Source organism: Triticum aestivum, chromosome 1B (genome assembly GCF_018294505.1).
Source record: "Triticum aestivum cultivar Chinese Spring chromosome 1B, IWGSC CS RefSeq v2.1, whole genome shotgun sequence".
Taxonomy (NCBI): Eukaryota; Viridiplantae; Streptophyta; class Magnoliopsida; order Poales; family Poaceae; genus Triticum; species Triticum aestivum.
Genome location: NC_057795.1, coordinates 331733894 through 331746312, shown reverse-complemented (window position 1 = coordinate 331746312; position 12419 = coordinate 331733894). Strand labels below are relative to the sequence as shown.

The following is a 12419-nucleotide window of genomic DNA, read 5'->3' as shown; positions in this document are numbered from 1 at the left end:
TATACCTTGTCTCGGCGTCCAATAAATGTCTGCTCAAATAAGTAATAGCATGCTCCTTTCCTTCGGTCTCTTGAGTCAAAACAGCACCAATAACACCTTCCTCTACTGGAATGTAAAGTCTAAATGGCTCCCTATGCCTGGGCCTTTCATAACCGGAGGAGTGCACAAATATTTCTTAATCATATCAAATGCTTCTTGCTGTTTTGCCCCCCAAGTAAAATCAACATCATTCTTTAACCGAAGGATAGGAGTAAATGCATCAACTTTCCCTGATAGATTGGCTATGAATCTCCTCAAATAATTGACCTTTCCAAGGAATTTTTGCATATCTCTCTTGCATGTTGGAGCCTCTATTTTCTGTATAGCTTCTATCTTTTTGGGACCAATTTCCACGCCATCTTCATGAATAATGAAACCCAGAAACTTCCTAGCCGATACACCAAAGGCACACTTTAAAGGATTCATTTTCAGCCCATATTTCTTCATTCTTTCAAAAGCCAAACGCAAATCGGCAAAGTGAGATTCAAAAGCATCCGATTTAACAACAATATCATCAATATAGACCTCAAGTATAACACCAAGTAAATCATGAAAAATCAAATTCATAGCCCTTTGATACGTGGCGCAGGCATTCTTTAATCCAAAGGGTCCATGTCCGGGACTGGGCTCCGTCGGGCTGGTACTGGGAGGTGCTGCCTTCCGAGGGGCGCAACTTGCTGAGGAGCCAACCCGTTGTTGACCCGAACCTTCTTTGGTGGCGGTCGCGTGGGCCACTGACGATGCAGAGGCTTGCGTCCCCCACGGAGGTGATACGTCACCGTGTTAGCGAAGAGGACGAGCACGCCCGTAACTACATGGTTGCATTGGAGGGCAGGTTCGACAATACCTGGCAGGTTCTTCAGGGATCTCACTGGAGCTACGATCCTGTGATGGTTCCTTCTCTTTGGGTGTCCACCGCCAGCGCCGATACCCGTCGTTCGCTAGGGTTGTAGTTATATTAGTGATGTTATATGTATGATACTATTCGAGATGTATTAGTGATAATATTCGACGATCTACGTACGCAAGAGATGATTTAGTTTTGCTTATTGAATGCATGCTAATTTGAATACTAATTTATTTTATAATTTAGTTTTGCTTATTGGATGCTCAAATTGGAGAACTACTCCTGTTTTGAATGCTCAAATTGGAGAGCACAATGCAAGGCATATGCATTTGGTTAGTTAATAGCTTATAGGGTTTCACTAAATCCTAAGACGAGGATAATAATGTTTTTATTTATATTCTGTTTTTGCAGCCAAATCTCCATGTCGTCGTCCCCGTCACCGACCCCCTCCGACCTCGAGGTGAGACCAGCCAAATCTCCATGTCAATATGAGTCCTATAAGATATTTTGAAATGTTTTTGTTCATATTTTCAACCATTGAAATGCAATGACCATCAAGTTTAGATGCAATGACTATCAAGTTTGAATGCAAATAGGATATGTGCTTGCCCAAGTGGCCATGTTTGCAGGTAACACCTCCGAGTGGCCTTTGTTTTGTCGGGGTGTTGATTAATTTCCGTTCCGGCAAATGTCACGCGCTCGATATGTCCTTTTTAGCAAAGGTCATGCCGGATTTTTCCGTGAATTTTGGGATGACTTGTGCTAGAATATGTAGGAAATATCTAGTGGTCCGGATTTTCTAGAAAGGTAATTAAACGATACTTTGGGTTGACTTTAAGTCTGTCGAGGCTCCATACATGACAGAGGAAGAATCCCAACTGTTGTCATGGGGGTTGTTTCTCCTTGTTCTCCTTGTGCTAGACCTTTGTTATGCACTAGGGGAAGGATGAGTAACGATCATCACCGATGGTCGAAAAATCAGTGAGGGAGTGTGTCCACCATATATGAGAGAAGAAGAATGCCGACTATTATCGTGGGGGTGGCTTCTCCTTCATTCCCGTGTGCCAGACATTTTGGTTTAGTGCACTCGAGGATGAAGGGAGGAGCAACCATCACCAACTGTCGAATATACACACCACATGAGCTGAGAGTTTTCAAAAAAAGACTTGACGGACCGATAGTCAACCCGTGCTGAATAATAATGATCTAATTTAGTTTTTCTAGTACATATATTGAATTTTAGAAGTTTAATCTTTGAATTATGAACATAGGAAATGTCGTCGGGCGACGAAAGTCTCGTGGAGTGCTCCTGGTGCGGCGACGACCCGGGTTTCTGCGACAGGCCTCACTTGGTAGAAGGTCGGCGCTTCAGCATTAAGCTCTAGGAGACCTTTGATCTTGAAACGGTACGCAACGATGCAAAGTGTTTTTTTTGTAATTAAGCTCAACTTCTTCTTCTTCAACGTGTAATTTCGTCTTTTATAATTTGACTAGCTTATCCCATGCCATGCAAGACGCTATGTCTTGGAGATGATGGATTTTGAAGATCATGAAAATATGGAAACAAAGATAGTTCACCTAAGGACCCATCATGATTTTAATTTTGCTGTAAATCTATACAATTCTGAGAGTGTATCTTTTGGTTGCCCGAATTGGGAAGCACTTTGCAAGGCATATGATTTCCATGAGGGTATGCTTGTCACGATGGATCTTGGTGATCCTGACATCGAGGAATATAATATGGACATTTGGGTCCTCGTTGATATGCTTCCAATTCTATCGCTATGTGAGTTTCTCAAACATAGTTATTAAGTAATGTATATTGTTTATTTAAAAATAGTTGACAGCTTATTTCCATCGATAGCTTATTTTCATTCTTCAAAGAATGTGCAGAAGATGGTAGACAGAACCTACTACACCGACGGCGCAGAATTAGCTTATCAGGAGAAAAATCATTTGATCTCATTTACTAAAGATCTTGAGAATTACAATATCTATTATCAAACTCCTGCAAATTATGGTCAATACGTGCCACTAGTGCACGTGTTGAACTACGGTAACATCCATGGAGATGGCATGGTAAGAGTTTTTACTATTACGACATTCGTGCATCTTTTGCATAAATTCTTCTAAAACTAAACTACATTGCTAACTACGAAGTTATTACTATATTTTTCAACAGAAAATCCCGAAGGGTTGTGTGCCTCATCTGATGTTTTCGAAAGGTCGCCTTGATGTTATGAGCTTACGGCCAGGTCATCCTACGCATCACTGCTGTTCATACCGGATTTCTAAAACCGATGAAGACATGACAATCAAAGATTGGAAAAAAAGTATGGTTAGTCATAGGGAGGTACCTGGAAGCAACATTGTGTGGCACGCAAGAATTGGAGACATGATAATCTCCATTCTCCATAATGGAGAGTCAGGACCTATCTTGTTTTATGCTATTTTACCTAAAAGAGTGTAGTAGGTCCTATTAGAGAGGAGTAGGTCATAGGTACAATGTGTTATTATGTGGTACAGTGTGTTAGAGTTGACGATGATGTTGAGGAGGAGTTGTGATTATGACTAGTGACCAACTTGCTATATGATGTCTCATTGATGAAAATGATGATCATAAGGAGTTGTTATATGACAATGATGTATTATGATGATAAGTTGTTAATGATATGATGATGATGAGTTATTATGTCATTGGGTGAAAGAACCGCGGTTTAGTTTCAAGTGGATGAATCCAAAGTGACCAACACTTTGGATCTATGCACTTGAAAGTAATCCATGGTTCTTTCACCCAATGATGTAATAACTCATTCTGATGTAAAAACAATCGCTAAATTGCTACTGTATGAAAACTTGTATAACGGCGTATGAATACGACATAAAACAAAAAGAAATACATAACAATAGTAGTAGCGCGAGTAGGGAGGCACGCTACTAGTAATTACCAGCAGCGCTGTCTACCAAAATCGCTACTACTAAGCAGGTATAGCAGTAGCGCGGGCAAACACACGCTACTGATACACTTTAGCTGTAGCACCGTATCAGTAGCGCGCCTCCCTGGGCTACTGCTATACCTAAAACCAGCGCTACTGCTAGCCTTTTCCCTAGTAGTGACTTGTTGCGCCACCATCACTTCCCGAGCCGGTTCTGTGATTGGATATCTGCTCTCCTTTCGACGGCCTCCTCCAGAGTTCTACTTAATGGTGTTGCGGGTGACCCAATCATGCACGGATGTGGGCTTCGGCAGGGGCATCCTCTCTCCCCCCTGCTCTTTGTCCTTGCCATTGATCCCCTGCACCATATCCTAGCCAAGGCTACCACGCAAGGGCAACCTCCATCCGCTCCGTGGAAACCCCATCCGAGCCTCCTTATACGCTGACGATGCATCCATCTTTGCTGCTCCTATCAAGGAAGACATACAGTTTCTCGCTTCAACGCACTTTCCCTCTGGTGAAGTCACTGGATTAGTCACCAATTGCAACAAGAGCTTAGTTGCGCTCATTCGTTGTGCCAACTTTGACCTCGATGACATCCTACAGGCCTTCCCGGCGGTCCGGACATCTTTCCCCTTGCGGTACCTTGGTCTTCCCTTGTCGGTCACTAGACTCAAGCGCATATACTTTCAGTATCTTGAGGACAAGATTGCGGGCAAGCTGCCACCTTGGTTGGCTATGCGTGTAGCGACCGCTCGAGCATTGTTTTGGTCAAAGTTGTCCTCACAGCCATTGCGATCTACCATCTCACGCTGTTGGATCTCCCCGCTGAGGTTTGGGGAAAGATTGATAGCCCGCGACGTGCTTATCTTTGGGCTGCCTGTGACAAGGTGTCTGATGAAAAGTGTAAGGTTAATTGGGAGCTTCTGCAAGCCCAAGACCTTCGACGTCCTGAGTGTGCTTAATCTCGAGAAGTTTGCACCACCCTTCGTCTTCGCTGGCTTTGGTTCAAATGGGCCGACCCTCCCAAGACTTGGGTGGGGATGGAAGCGCCCTATAGTGATAGTGACAGAGATAATTTTGGCATCCACGGTTGTGCCCATTGGTTAGGGCAAAAACGCAAAATTCTGGGAGTCATCTTGGCTCAATGGTCTCCGACCTAAAGATATCGCTCCAAAAATCTTCGAAGTATCCAAAAAGAAGGTATGCTTGGTTATTAAGGCTCTTGACAACAATTTCTGGGTCAGGAAAATTGACATTATACAGGGGCTCACTTTGGCACATATCCATGAGTTTGCGGTCCAATGGGAGATGATTACTGGTGTTGCTCTCAATCCTGATAGGAAGGACACCATATCCTGGAAATTCACTTCCACTGATGAATATTCGGCGGCTACGGCGTACATGGCACAATTCGAGGGCCTAGTTCTCAGTCCAACTGCTCCCACAATCTGGAGTAATTGGGCTCCCCCAAAATGCAAGGTCTTCACTTGGCTTATCATCCAAAACCGTGTGTGGACGGCGGATCGATTACAACGGCGAGGACGGCCAAACTGTGGACTTTATCCCCTATGCAAACAAGTTCAAAGAGTCCGCCTCCCATCTTCTCTTCTAGTGTAGGTTCACCGCCCGTCTCTGAAATGAGGTGATCGCCTATCTCGGCATGCATGACCACTCGCGACTGACTTGGTGCCATGAAGACACGATTCAAGATTGGTGGCTTAAGACGATCAACACTGGAGGGAATATCGAGAAAGTCAATGCCTCTGTTCTGATGCTTATCATGTGTGAAATATGGAAGGAGCGGAACGCAAGAGTCTTTCGCAACACGGCTTCATCAACCACCATTATTGTTGCTAAGATCAAAGAGGAGGTCCATCTTTGGGCGTTGGCGGGAGCCAAACGCCTGATTGCGCTTATGTCACAAGAGTAGTCTTTCTTTTTGCCGCTCTGTGGTGTTGTCTAAACCTTCTCCTTAATTAATGAAAATGACAAGTCTTTTGCCTTGTTTCAATTTTTTTACTCCACCTTAGCATTTGCTAACCGCAGGAGAAAGTACCTAGCTACGAATGGCGCTGATGCTTCTTCTCTATCCAGATGCTGCAACTCAGCTCTCCAAAAAAGATTAACAAGCAAGCCTATCAAAATGGTGGTACTCTGTTGACATACTCCTCGCAGGAAGTGCATTTTTATCGAAAATTACGAAAACATTATGGACCGAATGACTAATAAAGATGAGGAATCCACGTTGTACTACGAACTCCTACTCGGCTTAATTACTAGGTATAGTTAATGGCCCTACCTTAACTAGTGTGTCCTTACACTTATCATTTTGTTTTGCCAACCCATGTGCCGGGTGATCTTCTTTATAACACAGCCATATGCACTGTGTTGGCGAGAACACATTTCTTCAGGGTAATGCTGAGGGGTTCTTCATTTGTCGATTCGGAAACTGCAACCATTTTATTTCCCTTCACCGGAAACTCATGCGTTGAGACTTGAAACACAAGAATATATTTTTTCTTTCTTTTTGAGACAACACAAGAATAGATTTGCATGCAGAATCGATGCGCACAATAGACAATGCATCCTCCTTTACCGGCAGACAAACATTGTTAGCACTTGGCACGCTACAGGGAACCAAACATGTATCAGTTTTTTTCCTGTGCTGGTATAGAGAAGTGCAGGTTTTCTTTGAAGTTAGTGTAGTTTTCTCTTTTTTGAGCCGTTTTGAAGTTAGTGTAGTGCTTTGGTCACAACTGGTAGATCTACATGGGTCGACTAGTAGATCTGATGAAAAATCTCATGGAGGCCCATAGTCGGTGATTCGTATTTGGCGCTTCAGGCGTCCGTTACTGTTTATTTTACAAACAGACACCTTAAGCACCCCACGCTGGCCGGCCCATCTAGCTGTATTTTAATCCGAAAAACAAGCGTGCAGATTCAGATTCAAACCAGTGACCTCCGACATATAGTTACGCTGGTGTAGCCACAGCGCCACCCAGAAGTATCTAGTAAGATTCAACTTTTTCCTTCTTTATTATTCCTTTTTATTTTTTTACTTTTGTTTTTTCTTCTTCCTAGTTTGATGAATTGTTTGCAAATACGTGAATTTTTTCTTCAAATAGATGATTTATTTAAATTTGATGATCTTTATTGCAAATTGATAAACCTTTTTTTTAATTTGTGCACTTTTTTTCCATTTGGATGAACTTTTTCCAAAGTCCATGAACTTTTTCAATTTGGATGAACTTTTCCAAAATCCATGAACTTTTTTTCAAATTCGGTGAACTTTTTTTCTAATTTGATGAATGTTTTTCAAAATCGACGAACTTTTTTAAAAATCAATGAACTTTTTTCAGAATTATGAACTTTTTCCAAATTTGATGAACTCTTTTTCAAAATCGTGTACTTTTCAAATTCGGTGAACTTTTTCAAAATCGATGAACTTTTTTTCAAATTGATGATTTTTTTTCAAGTTCATGTTTTTTTCTTCAAAATCCATGATTTTTCTGAATTCTAGAATTTATTTTGTTCTTTGTGTTTATTTTGTTTCTTTTCTCAAATGCCGACGTGTACATGGGCCAGCCACCAGCTATGGCGCGTGGGCGCCAGGGAGCTTCACTAGTGCCTGAAGCGCCCAATAGGAGCTCTACCCATAGTGGTATCTTAATAAGACCAGCCGCCTCCAAGTTGGGCCCATAATTTGTATATTTCATTTTTGTTGTGTGCCTCTGCCCTTGTATTTTTCGTATTGTAAGAAATATGAGTTTTTGTTTTTAGGGAAAGGTCATCATGGCTTGCTTTATTGAACTAAAGAACAATTACATAGTCTACTAGTTGGCCAAGGATGTTAAGAAAAACTAGTTGGCTAAGTAAAAACCCCGAAGGTTCACTAGCCCAACTATTGTCACACTTATTACAAAAAACTGAACTTAACTAGCTCATGAACAACAGAATTTGCATCACGAAAACAATGCTTAAAGATGACATTCTCTATTGACCACAAAATATGAGTTTGTGTAGTTGTGTTCTGAAGTATATATGAGTGCCACGTAATTTTAGATCAACAAACCTAGACGAGGATGGTAAAGCCTAGCTATGGCCTTATTACCATGCTTATGGATGTGTATGGTTCTTCTGGTGGAAGAATATTTACAGTCCTGCATATCCAGTTATGAATATGCTTCCATTGGTGAAATGAAAAAAGGAGATATTTTGGGACTTCGGGTAGCCAATATTTAACTCATTATGAATGGAGATCATCATCCATCAAATGTGTACTTCTACACGATCCTACTGCTCTGACCGACCGGTTATCAATCATGTGGCGGTTGGAGAATTCGTAGACCGTAGTCCCCCGGCGGGTCAGGTTGTATTCGGCAATTGTGGGACTCGTTGGAAGCAGATTCTTTATCTGGGATATCAATCAATCAAAGGCCGCCTGAAAGACGAATATCAATCAAAGAGTTAGGTACTCTTTGTATTTTATCCATGATTTACTAGTGAACTTCGTCAGAGAAGAAGAAACATATGTGCGCCTGTTGGCAGTTATCCGACAAGATGTTAGTAGTATAGATTGTGAAGAGAGAGTAGTTCTACCAGTTCTCTGTCCAGGCTAAATTGTACAGTATTCACACCCAACTTCTTCCATCGTTATAAAACGGTTTTGCATGGGATAGAGAAGGAATGACCCATCTGTCTGTCTGTCTCCATTGTTCACCCTGGGGGTGGTGGTGCTGCTAGCTAGCTAGCGTCTAAAATGGATTTGCTTTCGCTAGACGTTAGTCCACGGAGTGCAGTCCATGTAGCTCCCCAACCTGGCCAAACAAACATGGCAGATATATAAAAAACATTACGCACAAGATCGATCGATCGTTTTCAAGCAGGCAGCACAGCAGCAAACCTAAGAACTGTTTCCAGGAAGGAATTAAGCAGCCCTGCCCTGCCCCATGGTCTGTGATAAACAAGCGTGCATTTCTGGGGCCATGCGGGCACACATCACCAAGTATGGGCAGTTTTCACGACGAGCTATTTAAATCCCCGTTGTACCACCAAAAATCTGAATGATTTGAGAGACTGTGCATGCGAATTGCCGGCCTGCCCGATATGATATTCAATCTGTGCATGTTTGCTGCTGAGTAGGCACCGAGTACAACATGTGCATAACTTTGACACGGCACAATGGAAGAAAATATCCCATTGCCGATAGGAAAACAAAGCCGCATGTCCTTTCCAAAGGATCGTAATCGATCTGGATAAACATGGTACTAGTACTTAAGTAACACTTGGCTCAAATGAGCTTTCGTGCGCTTTCTTGTCCATGAAGGGTGATCTGGAGCGGTTAAGATGCCGAAACGTAGCGCCATCGAAATAGCAATCGAGTCAAGTCAATGGCCAGTGACACTGACACGGCACCAAGCAATTGCAGGCTTGACTCCTGCGTCCCAGAGACTATTGCAGCGCAAAGCGCGCTGTTGAACAGAAAACTTAATTGGTCAATGGCGACGCGCACGCATGACGCCATTGTGGTGACGATCTTTCACGCTGCATGTCGACATGCATGGCCGCACCAATAGGACAACTGATTGTTGTAGTAGTAGGAGTAGTATACGATGCATGCATGGGGCCTACACGGGTTGATTTTGCTTACTGTAGTAGCAAAATAGTTAAAAGTACATCAAGGAACTGTTATATGGAGTAGTATGAGCTAACATAACATATCGGTGCATGTTGCACATATAGATTATCTATATGGAGCATGCATGTTGTCATTTTCTTAACTTCCAAAGCTTGAACAGGGCTAAATCCGCCGCATTAATAATCGGAAATGTTAACGCCCACACGTGTGGGCGTTGACCATCTCGACCACACGCATCCATCACCGTCCAGTACTATATGCACGAATCTTGACACAATCTGGCTGATTTTCTGTGCCACGTAGGACAAGGCGTGTGTGTGGTGTGTGACATAGTTCGCCCACACATCCATTTTACCACAAGGAGGGGCCGGTGTGTGGGCGTTTAGCAGTTCACCCACACACCAGTTTTCAGTCACGCACAAGGGCTGGTGTGTGGGCATTTGCCATCTCTCCCACACGCCCGTCTCCTCTCCCACACGTAAGCTGCTAGTTGCCATGTGTTTTTGCAGTGCACATGGCAACTGCCTCTAGTGTGCTTTATAAGCAGGTGGCAACTTTCTTTTTTTACCCGAGTTGCCATGTGTTTTTGCAGGGTACATGGCAACTGCCTAGTATGCACGTAAGCAGATGGCAACTGTCTTTTACCGAGTTGCCATGTGTTTTTGCATGGTATATGGCAACTGCCCTAACGTGCACGTACATGGCAACTGCCCTAACGTGCACGTAAGCAGATGGCAACTCTTCCATTTTTCATGGCAACTGCCCTAGCATGCTTGTGAGCACATGGTAACTCTCTCAATTGTCTAGTGTTAGTATATGGCAACTCCTAAAGTTATGAAATCATGGCAACTATATTAGATCAGACCATACATGGCAACTGCAGTTGAGCAACCATGGCAACTGCAGTTGTCCGACATGGCAACCGTAGTTCAGCGACATGGCAACTGCAGATAAACGAACATGGACGAGGGTCTGGACCATGGCAACTGCGGGCGCGCGGTGAGCATCACGCGTCGCGTGCGGGACCAGAAGGGTACGAGGCCTGACACACGGGCGTGTGGGCGTTATCAATTTCGCCCACACGCACGCGTGTGAGAGGGTTCAGGAGGGAAAAAAAGACATGTGTGGGCATTAGTTGTTTTGCCCACACGTAGGTGTGTGGGCTGGTTGCTGTCCATGCCACACGAGCCGTGTGGCACAACTATCCGATACACCACACGTGTGGCAGTTATCGGGACCCTTAATAATTTATCAATGTATTGATGTGTCTCAAAACCATGTCACTGAGATCTCAGTAAGATTAATGTATAAGTTGTTGGGCATAGTTTCCTGCCCAATTGCACGTTATAAGAACCAGTAGGATTAGTTTAAGTGTCTGCCATCGACTTTGCCCAACGCACCCCAGCCGCCTCCTCTCTCCTCCAAAACAAATCTAGGGTTCATGCCTCTCGCCGGCACCGCCGCAGGTCCTCCTCGTCTCCAGTGGCCTTAAGGCCATGGGGGCGCGGTGGATCTTGGCAAGGGCCGGCGGGAGGGCTTCGTTGTTAGTTGTTCCTTCGAGTTTTATTAGAGTTTGTTTTCTGCTCAGGAAGACGAGATGGCGGCGGCTTCCTGAAGATGGAATAAAGGTCTCCCCGCCTAGCCCCCGTTCTGATGGTGCGTCCAATATCGTCGATGGGCGTGTGGAAGTGTTGTTGAAATAGAGTTGTATAGGGATAGGACTAGTGTTTGAAATGTAAACTTCTCCTATCCTTTCTTCTGTCTAACTCCTTCTCTACCGACCTTCTCTATGTATCTCTCGATCAAACTCTTGATCGATCATCTTGTAAGCCATGGCAACATCCATATAAATACAAGTGCGGCCCGAGAAAAGGGTTTAACGCTTCCCACAATATCTTACATGGTAATCAGATCATCTTCTTCCTAGATCGAGAAGAGATTGCATCTAGCCTACCCAAACCTCACCATGACGACCGCCTCCACCCAATCAAGCACCATGAGTGCACTCACCACCTCCCTCGCCTCCTCATCCACCTTTGCCCCTTCATCCAGCAGCACCCAAGCCATGTCCCTTGGGGCACCACCGCAGGAGAAGCTCACGAGGAACAATTTCCTCATGTGGAAAGCCATCGTGCTGCCGCAAATCAAGGGCGCACAGATGGCTCACCACCTCGATCCGACGAGCCAGGCGCCGCCGAAGACCCTCACCGTCACCAAGGACGGGAAGGAGGAACAGATCGTCAACTTTGCACGCCACCTCTGGTACGCTCAAGAAAAGCAAGTTCAAGGTTTTTTGATGGGCTCTTTGTCTCGCGAGATCCTTGCACAGGTGGTAACGTTGCAGACTCCAGCGGAGGTATGGGCCGCGATTCATGCCACTTTTGCTGCCCAAACTCAAGCCCAGGCCATTAATACCCGCATTGAATTGACGAGTCGGAAAAAAGGAAACGTAAGCATGACAGAGTATCTTGCCAAAATTAAGATGCTCTCAGACGAGATCGCCTGCACAGGAGCGACGTTAGGCAATGCTGAGATCGTCTCCCATGTCCTCGCCGGCCTCGACCTCGACTACAACCCGGTCGTGTCGGCTCTTGCAGCGCGGGTTGAGCCCGTGACTGTCCAGGAACTATTCACCCAACTGCTCAGCTTCGACACACGTCTCAATCTGCTCCACGGGATGAACGTTCGTCAATCCTCCGCCAACGCTGCTTCACGTGGCCGAGGAACCAGTCGCGGGCGCGATCACCAGGGGCGTGGTCGTAGCAGCGGCCACAGCGGGCGTGGACGCGGCAATAGCCAAAGCACGCGCCCTGGCGGGGGCGGCTACACCAACAGCAACGTCTCCGCGTGATCTGGAGGGGGCGGCTACTCCAACACCAATGCCTCCTCTGGATCATCTTCTTCTAATCGCGTTCGGTGTCAACTATGCAAGAAACCAGGGCATGAAGTCATGGAT

The 12419-nt window shown here is 44.8% G+C and overlaps 1 pseudogene; it reads left to right on the top strand.

Annotated features, from left to right (window-relative positions):
- The first annotated feature begins 11977 nt into the window (after nt 1–11977).
- On the top strand, nt 11978–12117 carry LOC123151336 (uncharacterized; annotated as a pseudogene).
- Nucleotides 12118–12419: the final 302 nt, after the last annotated feature.